Source organism: Neofelis nebulosa, chromosome 10 (genome assembly GCF_028018385.1).
Source record: "Neofelis nebulosa isolate mNeoNeb1 chromosome 10, mNeoNeb1.pri, whole genome shotgun sequence".
Lineage (NCBI taxonomy): Eukaryota > Metazoa > Chordata > Mammalia > Carnivora > Felidae > Neofelis > Neofelis nebulosa.
Window position 1 is genome coordinate 51,685,963 of NC_080791.1, and position 14,319 is coordinate 51,700,281.

The following is a 14,319-nucleotide window of genomic DNA, read 5'->3' on the forward strand; positions in this document are numbered from 1 at the left end:
TCAAGGCCCGCTTTGGGCTTTGTGCTGACAGAGCAGAGCCTGCCTAGGATTCTCTCTTTTTTCCTCTCTCTCTGCTCCTCTCTTGCTCAAGTGCTCACTCTTGTTCTAAACAAACAAACATTTTAAAAAAGGATAAGGGAATTTGATATAGCAAAGAGAAATAATGATGTCTATATATAGATAAATTTTTTTTCTATGGATTCTTGATCCATTGCTTTTACATTACTAAACACCAAAACCAGTATTTTCTCTTTGCTGTGTTTTGGTTACTAACTTGAAAATTAAAGTGTTCTAGTCTACATAGTATTTGATCAAAGAGAACTCCTGTCTGTTTAAAATTACTATTTGTTTGTTTTCTAGTTTTTTCTAACTTCTCAGATTTGATTTTTGATTTTTTGTTTTTTCTTTTGTCCACCTTCCTGCTTTCAGCTGAAAGTCACTGAAGTACGTTTTAGATTACTGCTTACCTATTTTAATTTTTCTATGTTTCGTTACCATAGTTTCCTTTTTAACGAAAATCACTTCACCTTGGAAGCTTTCTTAAGACAGAAGTATGATGTGCTCTCAAACCCATTAGTTCTATTTGTTAATTTGGAAAGAGACCAAGTTCTTGTCCATTGTTTGAGCATTGATAGTGTATCATATTTGATGGGGGTAAGTAAAAGTGATGATTGCTGTGACTTTATACAGTTGTAAGACTAAATCCCAAATTATTTCATAGCTATTCTAGCACAATCAGAAATTTAAAGTAACTTAACTTGCCTTGGCATAATTATTCATATAGGCAGTAACTTTTTTACTAAGGCATTTTTGCATGATGGCTTTACTTTTACCTGTGTCAGTCTTGGAAACAAAAAAGGAGAATCAGCATATTTCTGTATTTCTATAAGCCTGTCAACTTTTAAGCTCTGCTTCCTTTTATAGCCATAGAATTTAATAATTTTAGAATTCATATACTTCAACCTCCTTATTTTCCCCTATTTATCGGCAAGACAAAATTTAAAACCTTCAGTTTGGCTTTTTCAGCTTATTCATTGAGTAGCCCTTCTCCTGCTCTCAATCTCCACAGATCCCAAAGTAGAGACAAAAGGGAATTCTCGGTATTGTAATGCACACCATGTAGTGACCCCATGCCTTGGAATCTCTGTTATTTTTGCCTGAAATGCCTTCTACTTGCTTTGTTTGTCTGACAAAATTTTGACTAAATCTTCACAGTCGAGCTTTTGTGCAGTCTTCTCCAGGCCAAACTCAAGTGAGCTCATTTGTTCCATCATTTATTCAATTTCATCTCATTATAATATATTAGTTACAAATATGACTCTTCAGCTAGACTGTGCTTTATTTAAACGTAAAGACAAGGTCTTGTTTATTTTTCATTGTCAGTATCTAGGTCTAGAGTGGAAATCAAATAGTCCCAGATTTAAATCCCATTCCAATACTTACTCTACATGATTTTGAAAAAAATCCACAGAACCTGTCTCTTCACTTGTAAAACTGATATAATATGCTACTTGCCTAGGCTTTGATAGAATTCATGATTTTATTTAAAAAAAATCAGGGCAATGTCTGAAACAGCAAATATTCAGTTAACTCTTGCTAAGTAGTTGTGGGTAAGTGAAATGGATATTCATTTTGACTTACTGGCAGTATTTTATTTGTTTATTGTTTTCTCAAAGGCATTTTTTTTTTTACATTTGAGATCCACATTGAACATTTATCTGTATTTGGTTTGGTCCATTTGTGCACGGATGGCTTTTTGTGCCAACGTCTACCTAAAAAGAAGTAGTTCTGGATGGTTACAAGAGTTGTCAAAGTACCCAGTAGAAAGTAAAATGTCAAGTTCTCTCAGGTTAAGGAGATTGACCATGGTCTTTGTTAATCTATCTCATGTGTAAACCTGATCTACCTAGTTCATTAGAAGACAGGTCAAACCAGAATGATGCCATGGTTTCCATTCTTCTGTGGGGAGGTCAAACATTTTCTACCATCTCTTTTTTTATGATCCATACATAGCTTTATAAATACTTCTTTCCTAGTAAAGATGTTCACAAAGCCAAGTGATGACTATTTTAGGGCTCAATTGTTGAAAAATTAACTAACCATCAAAGGACTAGTTGGGAAAATTAGGGCTGTTCACTAGAGACTAATCCCTATTATTAACAAAACTACCACCAGTAAAATAGTAACTCACATTTTTTACAGCAATTTACAATATACTTGAGAGTATCACCATCTTTCATTATTTATGATGATACACTAAGATCAGTACAACACATGTAATTTATTCAGGTTGATTGTTTTGGAGACCGTGTTGTATAGTAGATAAAATGGGTGTTGAAATTAGGCCCAGGTTCGAATTTTTGTTTATCCACATGGTAGGTTCATGGCTTTGGACAGGTTACTAAAACCTCTGAACCCTCAATTTTCTCATTTATAAAATAATAACTTCCAACTCAGATCACGTTGTAACGATGGTATCAGAAAATGTAAGTATAGGATTTAGACCAGTGTGAACGATAAATCTGCTGTTAGAGTTGCTCTAGTTGTTATTGATGTGGTTAACTTCCTTCTCAAATTCCATATTCATCAACTGAAGTTTACCTCACCCCAAACTGAAGATTTTCTTTTTAAAAACCTTCCCTGTTTTGTTTATTTGTTTTCTCTTTTTCCGTGAAGGGCATCATCATGCTTTCTCTTACACAGGTGGGAAGAGCATAAGTAAGACTTTATTTAACCCATCACTTTCCAGACCGTAGTTGTCAAGATCTGCCAGCCTGTCTTAGTTAGGCTCACCTCCAGCCTATGTGTGCTGTCCCACATCAGGCCTGCCTCATTACTCCTCACTTGGATTATTGTCAGACCAGGAATCTGACATTCAGGCTTATGATCCCTCCCTTTGAATCTGTTTTCAGTTACAGTCTATTCCATAAACATATTCCTTTCATGTTTTCTCACCCTGTTTACTCCTCTTGGTCCTGGTGACCTAAATCCTGTCCTTTCATCCTAGTGCTGCTTATCAAAAGTACTAGATCTCTTGTTTTCAATTTGGGTGTTTATCAAGTGTTTATTTCATGTCAGGAGGTATGCTAGGTACTTTGATACACGCTATCAGTGTGTTTGCTTCTCACAGTCACAGAACCCTCCTCCTATTAGGTGTAAATGTTTTTATACCCTTTTTAGAGACAAACCAAGAGTGCCGGAGATCAAGCGCTTTGGTAATGGTCATCATAGCTTTCTGTTTGCTGGTGGAGCTAGGATTTGAATCCAGCACTCTTTAATTTGATGGCACTACCTCTTAAATTAGATACACTGCCTTTTCTTGGGTGCCATGTCCAAATTCTCTTTCTTCCTGATTGTCCCTGTCAAAATTTGTCTTTCTCTTGTATTTCTGTTATCATTTGTCTGTGCCTTTTTTTATAAGACCTGTCATAGTATATTTTTGTAGTGAAGGTCTTTGTGGTGAAGTGTATATCTAATCTCCTATAGTGTGTTCTCAATTCAGTAAGAACTTACACCATTTCCTTTTCAACTTTTATTTCCAGTGGTGCCCTGAACAGATTCTTATATGAAGCAGATACTTAGTAAATGTAGAACTGAACTAAAATTAATTAAATTGATTGCATTGACCCAGTGCCCACAGGTATTCAGCAGCAGAGGCTGGAGTTGAACCAGGTTTCTCCTTAAACCGTCTGCTCTTTAAAACCTCATACTGTCAAAGAAAATAGACTCTAGGAAAACAGGTGTGGATTTTGATTCTATTTGTCACACTTAGCAGGACTGTGGTTTTGGGTAGGTTGCTTTACCTATCTCACTTTTTCCTTATACATAAAGTGGGAAAAAAAATCTGTATTACAGATGTGTATTGTAAGAATTAAAATAGCATATGTAAAACATTGAACACATTCTTGGTCCCTTACATGCTAGTAATAAGTGGTGGTTGTATTCAGCATGGTCCTTCCTATTATATAACAATATAAGAAGTAGGAACCACAAGCTTGCTTCCAGTGATTTTTTAAATCTCCTTCCCTCCTTCCTCCCTCCCTCCTTTCCTCCCTCTCTTTCTTTCTTTCTTTCTTTCTTTCTTTCTTTCTTTCTTTCTTTGTAGGAATCAATATGAAAGTGAGAAAGTCTGAGAGAATAAATGCAATTGTTTCTAACTAGAATAACTGTCAAGTGTTCTCTGAGTCATCAACAACCTTAGAAAGTGCTCCAGGCATACTGGAAGGAGAGTGAGCTAGTCATAAGTTAGAGCCAAGGCTAATAATCCTCACTTTGGTTCCATTACAGTTAGGCATTAAGTAGTTGATAGACAGAGAATGGTTGGAAAAATAAAATCAAATTAGTTTGTCCTGGAACAGAATGTAAGAGTGGAGTCCATGTGCATTGACTAATGCATGAGCCAACTTATAAAGGGAAAACCAGAGAGACTGTCACCATGAAAAACAAATCAGCAACTAGAACAGAAGACAATAATCATAGTAGGTGATTTATGGAAAAACCATCTACTGTCAATCTTCTCTTGATACTGACTGACTTTGTTCTAATCTATGAAGCAGGTATTTCTGTCCTCTGTCTTCCCAATTGCACAAACAAGAAAATGTAGCCCCAGAAAGACAGTAGGATGGTAAATTTATCCAATCTCTCTGCATATAAAAATTTTATAATATGATTTCTAATAATTTTACTTTTCATTTTTTTAATGAAGTATATTCTGTGGAACAGAGTAAATGTAAATCAGATTTCAGAGGTGACTTAGAAATCTAAAGATTAATTTATTCAACAAATATTTATTGACTATATACCATGTGTTAAGAATAATGATGTAAATTTAGATACAGTGTTAAAAATAACATACTAAAAAACCCCAAACAAGCAAACAAAAATCCCTACCTACTCTGTCCTCAGACATCCCAGTCTGTGAGAAAGAAAGGTAAGTAAACAATACAATTTGGTGTGAGTTGTCCCATGTTAGAGAAAAACATAAAAATAATGGTAACTTTTTTTAAAACTTTTTTTAATGCCTCTTCATTTTTGAGAGACAGAGCATGAGTGGGGGGAGGGGCAGAAGAGAGGGAGACACAGAATCCACACCAGGCTCCAGGCTCCAAGCTGTCAGCACAGAGCCCAATGTGGGCTCATTTCACCCCAAGGCATGGATCTAGATTATGTCCTGATTCCCCAAAGCACAGATGACACAAGACTATCAAGTCAGCAACTTTCACTAAAGCAAAAAGATTTCATCATGGAAAGTGGTATGTATAATTCTGCTGACAAACAGTTTACGGCACAAGAATTCTTGAATCTCTTGTAAATAACTTCATGATCCCCAGAGAGCTGAAGGCCCCTTAGGTGAAAACCCCAGTAGTAGAAGTACCAATATTCAGAATCCAGAAGATCAAGTCTCACAATGGACTTGGAGTTACCCTACTAGACATATGATGGGGATTCCCATGGGGTTGGCTATGAGGTTTTTACCATATCACTTACCTGCTTACAAGAGGCTCTCAGTAGTCCTCCAACAATCAAGGATGAGATCAGTCTCCTCTGAAAGGCACACACATTCTCTAAGCCCTCCCTACCGTACTTTTCAACCATTCCCTGGCCCAAATTCAAAAGTCAGTAATACAAAAACATCATGAAAGAAATATTGTGCCTCAGAGCCTTTGCTTCTGCTGTGTCCTCTGTCTAGAAGGCACTGCCTATTCCAATGCTTAGCTAACTTTATCAATAAAGTCTTATTAAAACCTTTTTTTCCTAAACCCACTCAGCATTTTCTCTCATATTGATTTTAAAATGTACTTTTTATTGTATTATACACATGAAAGTTATCATGAAACAGGAAGATACTGGCTTTAGCACTATCAGTGTTCATATCCAAATCATGCTACTTATTACCATATAGTTTTCCTAGATGTACGTTTTCTCATTAGTAAAAAGGGTATAATAGTAATATGTTAGTAGAATTATTATGAAATCAAATGAAAAAACTTATAACATGTCCATTCCATATATAGAGCTATTCAGTAAACAATAATTACAGGCATACCTCCAGCATATTGTGGGTTTGGTTCCAGACCACCACAATCAAGTGAATGTCACAATAAAGTGAATCAAATGAATTTTTTTCCTTTTTTGGTTTCCCAGTGCGTATAAAAGTTATGTTTACATTATACTGTAGTCCATTAAGTGTGCAATAATAGAATTATGTCCAAAAAACAATGTACATACCTCAATTAAAAATACTTTATTGCTGAAAAATGCCAACCGTCATCTGAGCTTTCATTGAATTATATCTTTTTTTTGCTGGTGGAGGTTCTTGCTTCAGTGTCACTGGCTGCTGACTGATCAGGTGGTCACTGAAGGTTGGTGTAGCTGTGGCAATTTCTCACAATAGGACAACCATGGAGTTTGCCACATCAATTGACTCTTCCTTTCATGAACAATTTCTCTGTAGCATGTGATGGCATTTGATAGCAATTTATCCATAGTAGAACTTCTTTCACCATTGGAGCCAATCTTTTCAAACCCTGCGACTGCTTTATCAACTAAGCTTGTGCAATATTCTAAATCCTTTGTGTCATTTCAACAATTTTGACAGCATCTTCATTTCAAGAAACTACTTTCTTTGCTCATCCATGAGAAGCAACTCCTCATCCGTTAACATTTTGTCATGAGATTGTAGCAATTCAAATATAATCATAATGGAAAAGTTTGAAATATTGCAAGAATTACCAAAATGCAACAGAAAAATGTAAAGTGACCAAATGCTGTTGGAAAAATGGTACCAGCACACTTGCTCAAAGTGGGGTTGCCACAAACCTTCAACTTGTAAAACCCATAGTTCCTGCAAAGCACAAATGAGATAGGCTTTTATTATAATTTATATTATTAATGAAGACTGATAGGAACGCTGTTTAGAATTCACAGACTTTTGAATTGACTAGATTTTAAAAATAATCGTTTTATAACATTCTTATAAGACACAGACACTTTTCTGATGTTAGCCAAAAATCTTGTGGCAGCCTTTTCTATGCAAAAACAAGACCTTGTTATCCTGTTCTAGTTATACATCACTGTGTAGCTAAGTACCCCAAAACTTTGTGGCTCAGGACAATGCGAATCACTTATTTGCTCACAAATAGAGTAGGACTTGATTGGGACAGCTTGTTTCTGATCCACCAGACTTCAGAGGGAGGCATTTCAGCTGGAGCTTGGAGGATCTGCTTTCAAAATGGCATGCTTACATGGCCAGGGATATGGGCTTGTTTCTTTCCACCTGGACCTCTCTGAATGCGGCTTGGGCTTCTTCAGCGCATGACTTCCAGGTTCTATGAGCGATCATCTTGAAAAAATGGGAAAATGGAGACTGCCAGTTTGATAAAGTCTGAGCCAGAAATTGGCACAACATCGCTTTCACTGTATTCTAATTTGTCAAGAAGTCATAGCCCAGATTCAAGAAAAGAGCCATGACCCCCACCATTTGATAGAAACCGTGTCAAAGAACTTGGAAGACATGTTTTAAAGTACATCTCTCAAACCTCCCAGCATTCAGTGGTGGAGTCAGGATGTGACTGCAGGCTAATCTGATGCTGAAGTCCATTTCGCAAATACTAAAACTGATTTAAAGAGAAATACAAAACGTTTAGGTAATTTGCCCAGGGAAAAATGGTAAGTGAATTCAGTCTTTAAATTAGCTATCATAACATGATTACACGATTAGATGGACCAGTGAATGGCAGTGTACATTTAAATTTTGATGCTTTCCGGGTACCTGGGTGGCTCAGTCAGTTAAGCATCTGACTTTGGCTCAGGTCATGATCTCATGGTTTGTTCCAGCCCCACCTCAGGCTCTGTGCCCACAGCTCAGAGCCTGGAGTCTGCTTCAGATTCCGTGTCTCCTTCTCTCTCTCTGCCCCTCCCCTACCCACCCTCTGTCTCTCGAAAATAAATAAACATTAAAAATTTATTAAAATAAATTTGATGCTATCAATGAACTGGGTGCAAATACAAATAAATTGTGATGTAGAGCCTTAGTTTTAACACTGTGGACTGCTATTATGAGCTAGAAAGGCACACAGTGAGGTTGGTAAAACAGTAAAAATTATAATCTTCGTGGCTAAATGATATTCAAGTTAAATCCTTTCTGAACCATCTGTTTCTAAGCAAACAATGCCTCTTTTGCATACATACATGTTGTTTGGATTTAGACTGATTAGCTGCTTGTACTATTCTACAGTTTCAGCATACTGCTACAGTGGATGAGGTCGTATGTGGATGGAGAGTGATGACCAGATATCTATAGGGGATCTTCTTAAGGATATTAGGCTTCTGTGTGAGACAGATTGCACAAAGTGTAATTTTATATAACGTCTAAAAAACTGTATAAGGAAAAATAAGTTGAGAACTTGGTCAGAGTTAATAAAATTGGTGGGTTTGAGAATTCATTTTGACTCTGAGCTTCCTAGTAGCTCAGGGAGAAAGCTTTTGTTAAAAACAAAAATATTTTAAAACATGGGTCACTATTCTGCATCCATCACATCAAACTGTTTGTCCTTTCCTTGTGCATTAAAATAATAATAAAACTGTAGTAATCTCAAAATGATCCAATTATGAAATTTAATAAATAGAATTACTATTGATTTTGTTTAAAAATTTTGAAATCTTCTGCAGCTCTGGATCTCTTACAGGAAGGACAGACTTTGAAGTGAGGTGAAGGAAGTTTCACTGTAGGTTTTTTTGTTTATTTATTTTGACAGGGTGGAGGGACCAAGAGAGAGAAAGAGAGAGAGAATCTCAAGCAGGGTTCACAGTGTCAGCACAGAGCCTGATACATGGCTCGAACCCACGGACCATGAGATCATGACCTGAGCTGAAATCGTCAGACACTTAACTGAGTGAGGTGCCCCTCACTGCAGTTTTATATTAGACAGAATGTTAGTATAAAGTCCTTTGGAGTAGTCTCCTTAGGAGACTGGGTGGGGTCTGGGTGATAGAGTCAACAATAATTAGTAATATTTATTCAAGTATTTATTGAGTGCCTATTATAAGCTGAAGAAGTATGTCAATTTATTAAGCACCTCTTCTAGAAACATTGCCTGCCTTCTAGCCAGGTAGATATTATTCCTCTTATGCAGAGAAAAGAGAGGTTCAGGGGGCTTAAGGGGGCTATTCAGCACGCTGCAAGTTTAGAAAGATAGGCTGTAAAGTAAGCTAGGTCTTAATCTAGAACCCACAAGTACTTTTGTTTTGACTTTACATAACACTGCTCTTCTCCCACAGGGCAGGGAGTAAGTGAGAGCAGAGAAATGCGAATGCAGGAAGGAGAACACAGGATGCATGTGACAGCCAGTGACTTAGAGTAGAGAGGAGAAATGAGTATTGTGTATGAAGGGGAAACAGTCTTTTTCTGATTCTCCCCTCTTACGGGACAGTGTTTTCCACCACCTCATCAGTCCAGAGCCTTCTCTTCTGTGATTATTTCCTGTGTCTTACCTTGGAGGTACTTCTCAGAGCTGTCAGATCAAGTCAATCGATGGCCATGTCATACCCTACCCATGACTGTCCTACGGACAGTGTCCCCTTCAGTAACATGAGCCTCAGAGGGCAGTAATATTGCAGCTTTGCCCACATTATCTGCCCTTTGAGCTCGTATATTACTGTCTGCAAGGATTATTTGCCCCCTGGCTTATGCTGTCTTGTATTGCTATTCCCCTAGGAAAGCTATTCTCCCTCTCCCTTCCTCTTTCCTTTGGAAGAAGAACCATGACCTCATAATTTGGTGTATTTCCTGCAGCTTCCAGTATGCTTACCCCACATAGTAAATGTTCACTGGGTGGAAATGTGTGAAGCAGTACGCAGCTCACAGAGTATTTGAAGACATTTGTGGCTTTTTCACCTTACTATTCTCTCAGCAGCAAAATGTGTGGATTTCCGTAGTGTTTCAAAGTGATTTCACTTTAAAAATTTTATTCGATCCTCACGACAACCCTGTGAGGCAAGCCATAATGATGATATCTATATTACACAGGGAGGAAACTGAATCTTAGCATGGTTAATTAACTTGGCCAAGTTCCCACAGCTACCTTGTAAAACATTTCTTGAATGAAGGAAGTATGGAAGAATGAGGTACAGTAAAGACTTGAGAACAAATCTAACTACATGTTCAGTGTTCCTTCCAATATACTGTTTTGTCACTTTACTGGCATTGGTTAAACTATATTCAAAAAGAATATTTGCAATGTTTAAAATGATTTATAATAGCACAAGTCAAGTCAGTGGTGGTGGGAGGGCAAGGACAAGAAAATATAGTGGTTTTTTGTTATTTTAATTTTTGTAGGAGATAATGTGTCTCAGGGAGCATAGGTAGGGCAAGCTGGATGGGGCATATTTCTGGCAACTTAGAAAGTATATGCTGTCACACCCTCAAAAGTAACATTGTAGGCATTGTTGCCGCATCCTCTGCTTATTAAATCAGACTTCGAAGAAGAGATTTTCAGTTTTTCCATATTTTTCTCTCATTAAAGGCCTTGAAGAATATAAGGTGAAAAGTACCTACAAGCCATTTCTGATCTTTCTGTCTGTCTCAGCTCTATGAATAGAATTGTCTCTTCCCTAAGCTTTAATCAGCGTCTCACTGAGTAAGTAGTGATAATCAAACAGATTTTTAATACTTTAACCCATTATATTTAATTGGGCTCTTTAAGTTATAGGAATAAATAGAAACGGATGAATCCCCTGGTACTAGATGCTGTTTACCTGATTCACTTCAATGAATCAACTTCTCAGTCCAACTCTACTCCCTATGGAAAATAAAATAAAATAAAACCCTGCAATTAAATGTATGGTGCAGGATCATTTCTTGCTGGCAATAATTATATGGGAGAATTTAGAATCTCATCAGAAGGTCTAATTTGGAGTAATAAACCTTCTAGCTAATCTTATACCTAAAGTCAACGGTCCCGCTCTAATGTTGATGATAATGTGGAAGCCTAAAATAACAGACTGAATGAAAGATAACCATCATGCTAAATTATTTCTGTGCGTGAGCATAACACACACTATGAGGGAGATCGTATTTTCAGAGTTGGGAAAAGAGAATTTGTTTTGTTTTGGATGTCACAAGTATTACTCAAGGTACCAGGCCAATCTTGAAGAGGTAGAATGATAGAACTTTAGTAGGCTGAGACTGATGGCGTTGCAGGTAGAAAAGACAGCAGAAGCCAATTCAGCAAGGTGGGAGACCGCATGGGAATAGTAATGGGATTTATATGACTCAAATATTTGAAGGGAAGATGGATGGAGGAGAAGGCAAGCCTTCTCACTCTGTACTTGTAGAAGGTTGCCTGAGGTGTGTCATGGGTTTGGCTGCAGGGCTGAAATGCCTTGGGTGTTTTTTGTTGTTGTTGTTTTGTTTTGTTTTGTTTGTCTTTAATAACAGAATTATTACAAGTGGCCCCACTAGGGAATGCCATGAATAGATCTGTACTTTATACAGAGCCACTGTGGCTATAGAATATAACATGAGCTGGAGAAGATAAAAATTGGAGGTGTTGAGGAAACTTGTTGCCATTATCTAAGGGAGAGGTGGTGAGTCTGGAGCTTAGAAGTTTTGAAGTAAGGATGTGGAAGGCTTTCTCTCGTAGTGTGAAGTTCAAATTGTAGAGCTACAGTTTATGGAAATTGAAAAAAAAAATGAAACTAGAGAATGATTAAAATTTTAAAGAGAAAGATAATGGAGGAGAAAGACCAAGCTGAAAAAGGAGGGCACCGAGAGGACCTGTGCTCACCAGTGATTCAGGACAATGTTTGGCTCCTGTGCAGAGATGTTGTGCCAGCAGCTGCTAGGCGGGGCTGGTCATCACAAAAGGCCAGGCATAGTTGTCACCGCCTATTAAGAGACTAGAACAAAGCTGTGAAATGAAGACTATGCAGAATATGGCAATGAGAAGGGAGGAAGAAAGGTATTACATTAAGAAATGTCTAAATGAAAGGGGCAGATAGAAGAGGAGGGACTCTAAGCTTCCAGTTTCTCAAGAGCTAGAAAGAGGAAGAAACTTTTTGCTATGAGTTCTGATAAAAGAAGAGGTTGAAAGGATTAGGAAAGTAGGAGACCAATCATAATTTAAAAAAAAAGAATTCTAGGAATTTTGAAAGTAAAGCCCTAGATGTTAAGATTTGAAGTGTGCTGTTTAAGAAGTTCATTGTGAATTTAAATAATTTTTACCAGCTGTTTAACAGTGAAATCTTGGAGAGTAATAAACCAATGTGGTAAAGCATGAGGGAGAAGCAGGGTTGCACAGTGGACTTGATTGCTGTTTTGATTGCTTCCTGAGTTCTATTGTTTAACAGCGTATTTGGGATTTGTGAATGACAGTAGGAGAATGAAAGGAAAACAAGGATGCAAACTAACATGTACAAAATATTAAGCTTGCTTTATAGGCTGGGCATTTGTATGAAGACTGCCATACAGACCATCCCCTTTAATCTTGACAGGATTGACAGCGGGTTAGCACATTTTACAGCTGAAAATGGTGCTCAGAAATGTTAAGTCACTTTCCTGAGGTTATACTGCTAATATTTGCCAGAGCTATAATGATATTAGGTCAGTAGTCAATTTTTCCTTGTATTTATTCAACCCACAGATGTCAGTGAGTTCAGATTATGAACCAGGTGGTGCACAGGGCCCTGCAGAAGAAACCGTCTTTGCCCTCACCATACTTAACACTCTTGGAGGGAAATCTGGAGGGGAAAAGCTGCCTCTTGATTATGCTGACGTGAGGTTGACAGTTAAGGTACATGATACAGATATGGCAGTGGAAGACTATGTTTTGAAAGAATCCCCTTTCTAAAAGAAATATTGTTTGCAACTGTGACTTTGCAGCCTCAGAACTTGAAACACTGCTCCCCGCCCTTCTGTGCTCAACCTTCATGTTTGGTTTTATTTCATTGACTCTTTTTCTTCTCCACCTCTCTCCTCACCAGCCCCTACATCTGAATACCTCTGTGCTCTATGCCTTTGCAGATGCTGTTCCTTTTTCCTGGGATCTCCTGTCCCCACTTGGTATTCTAGTAAACTCCTAGTCCTACCTTCAGCCTCAGCTTTCCCTGCTTTTGGAACCTTCCCTGATATCACCAGGCAGGCATAGATGGCTCTCTAAGCATCACTCACCCTCTATGCAGAAACTTGGTTAAATGTTGGCCCCATGGGAGAGTGTTTACATTTCTTCTTCCAACCAGAGTCTTGAATTCAGGAACCACAGATTTCTATCCTGGTTTCACAATGCCTAGTATATGGGAAGCACTGGGAAATATATGTGGGAGAAATGGCTGGGCATGTTGATAAAGGGACCTATCCTTTTAATATCCATAGAAGTGCAAATCTTTGCCTGGTGGCATTGAGGGAATGTTTCTCCAAGTGTCATGACCACATTTGTTTTGCATTTTAGTCTATTACCATAATAATGACTCTCTATTTGCAGCTTATGCATTTGAAAATAAATTGCCTTGCCTAGGAAATAGGGGGAGGGAATGCTATTAAATGACCATAATTGTTGTTACTTTAATAGTCACCTGTATGTTATGAAATCTGAACAGAAAAATTCATCTGAAAGGCTTGAAATGCTTAGTCCATTATTAAGTATGCTTTCTTGGTGGAATGATATTTTACAGAAAATATTTTCCTATTCCACTAAGCTATATTTTATTTAACAAGAGCATGAATATATCCTGAGGTGGGCTTAAAAAGTAGGAGAGCTAGTCAAATGCCAAAAAATTATCCCAGCTCTGGAGCTAAAACTACACAAAGAGAAGAATAATGGCACTGGGGACAAGGACTGAATGTGCTGTGATTTCCTTCTTGCACACATCTGCACACACAAGCAGTTCAGCATTTTTAGAATTTCCTCTTTTGCTCCAAAAACTTCACCAATTTCCATCTCACCTATTTCTTAGGGTTCCCTAATCGATGAAGCTTCCCTCATTTTCTCTCAGCCAGTACTTGTTATTTTTATATCCATTTATGTTATCATAATTTCCTATAGGTCTATAATTTATATTAACTGATAAACCATTTCAAGTCAGGAACATTGTCTTATCCACTCTTGTATTCCCTAGTGCCTGGTAAGTTGTTTGCTCCATAGAAAGTACTCAAGAAATATTAAAGTGACATATCCCGACCTCAACTCTAATGATTGGAAGTAACTCAACAGTCATAAGTTTTCTGATATTATACTATATTATGTATTTGATTAGTTATAAGAAAACAAGACATATTATATTTTAAATTGCTTGGTAATTGGACCACGCTATATTTAGTATTAT

At 37.5% G+C, this 14,319-nt stretch overlaps 1 protein-coding gene across 13 annotated transcripts in view; it reads left to right on the plus strand.

Moving 5' to 3' along the window:
- TENM4 (teneurin transmembrane protein 4) overlaps positions 1-14,319 on the plus strand; it is a 2,920,333-nt gene that overhangs the window by 890,277 nt on the left and 2,015,737 nt on the right. The window lies entirely within an intron of this gene.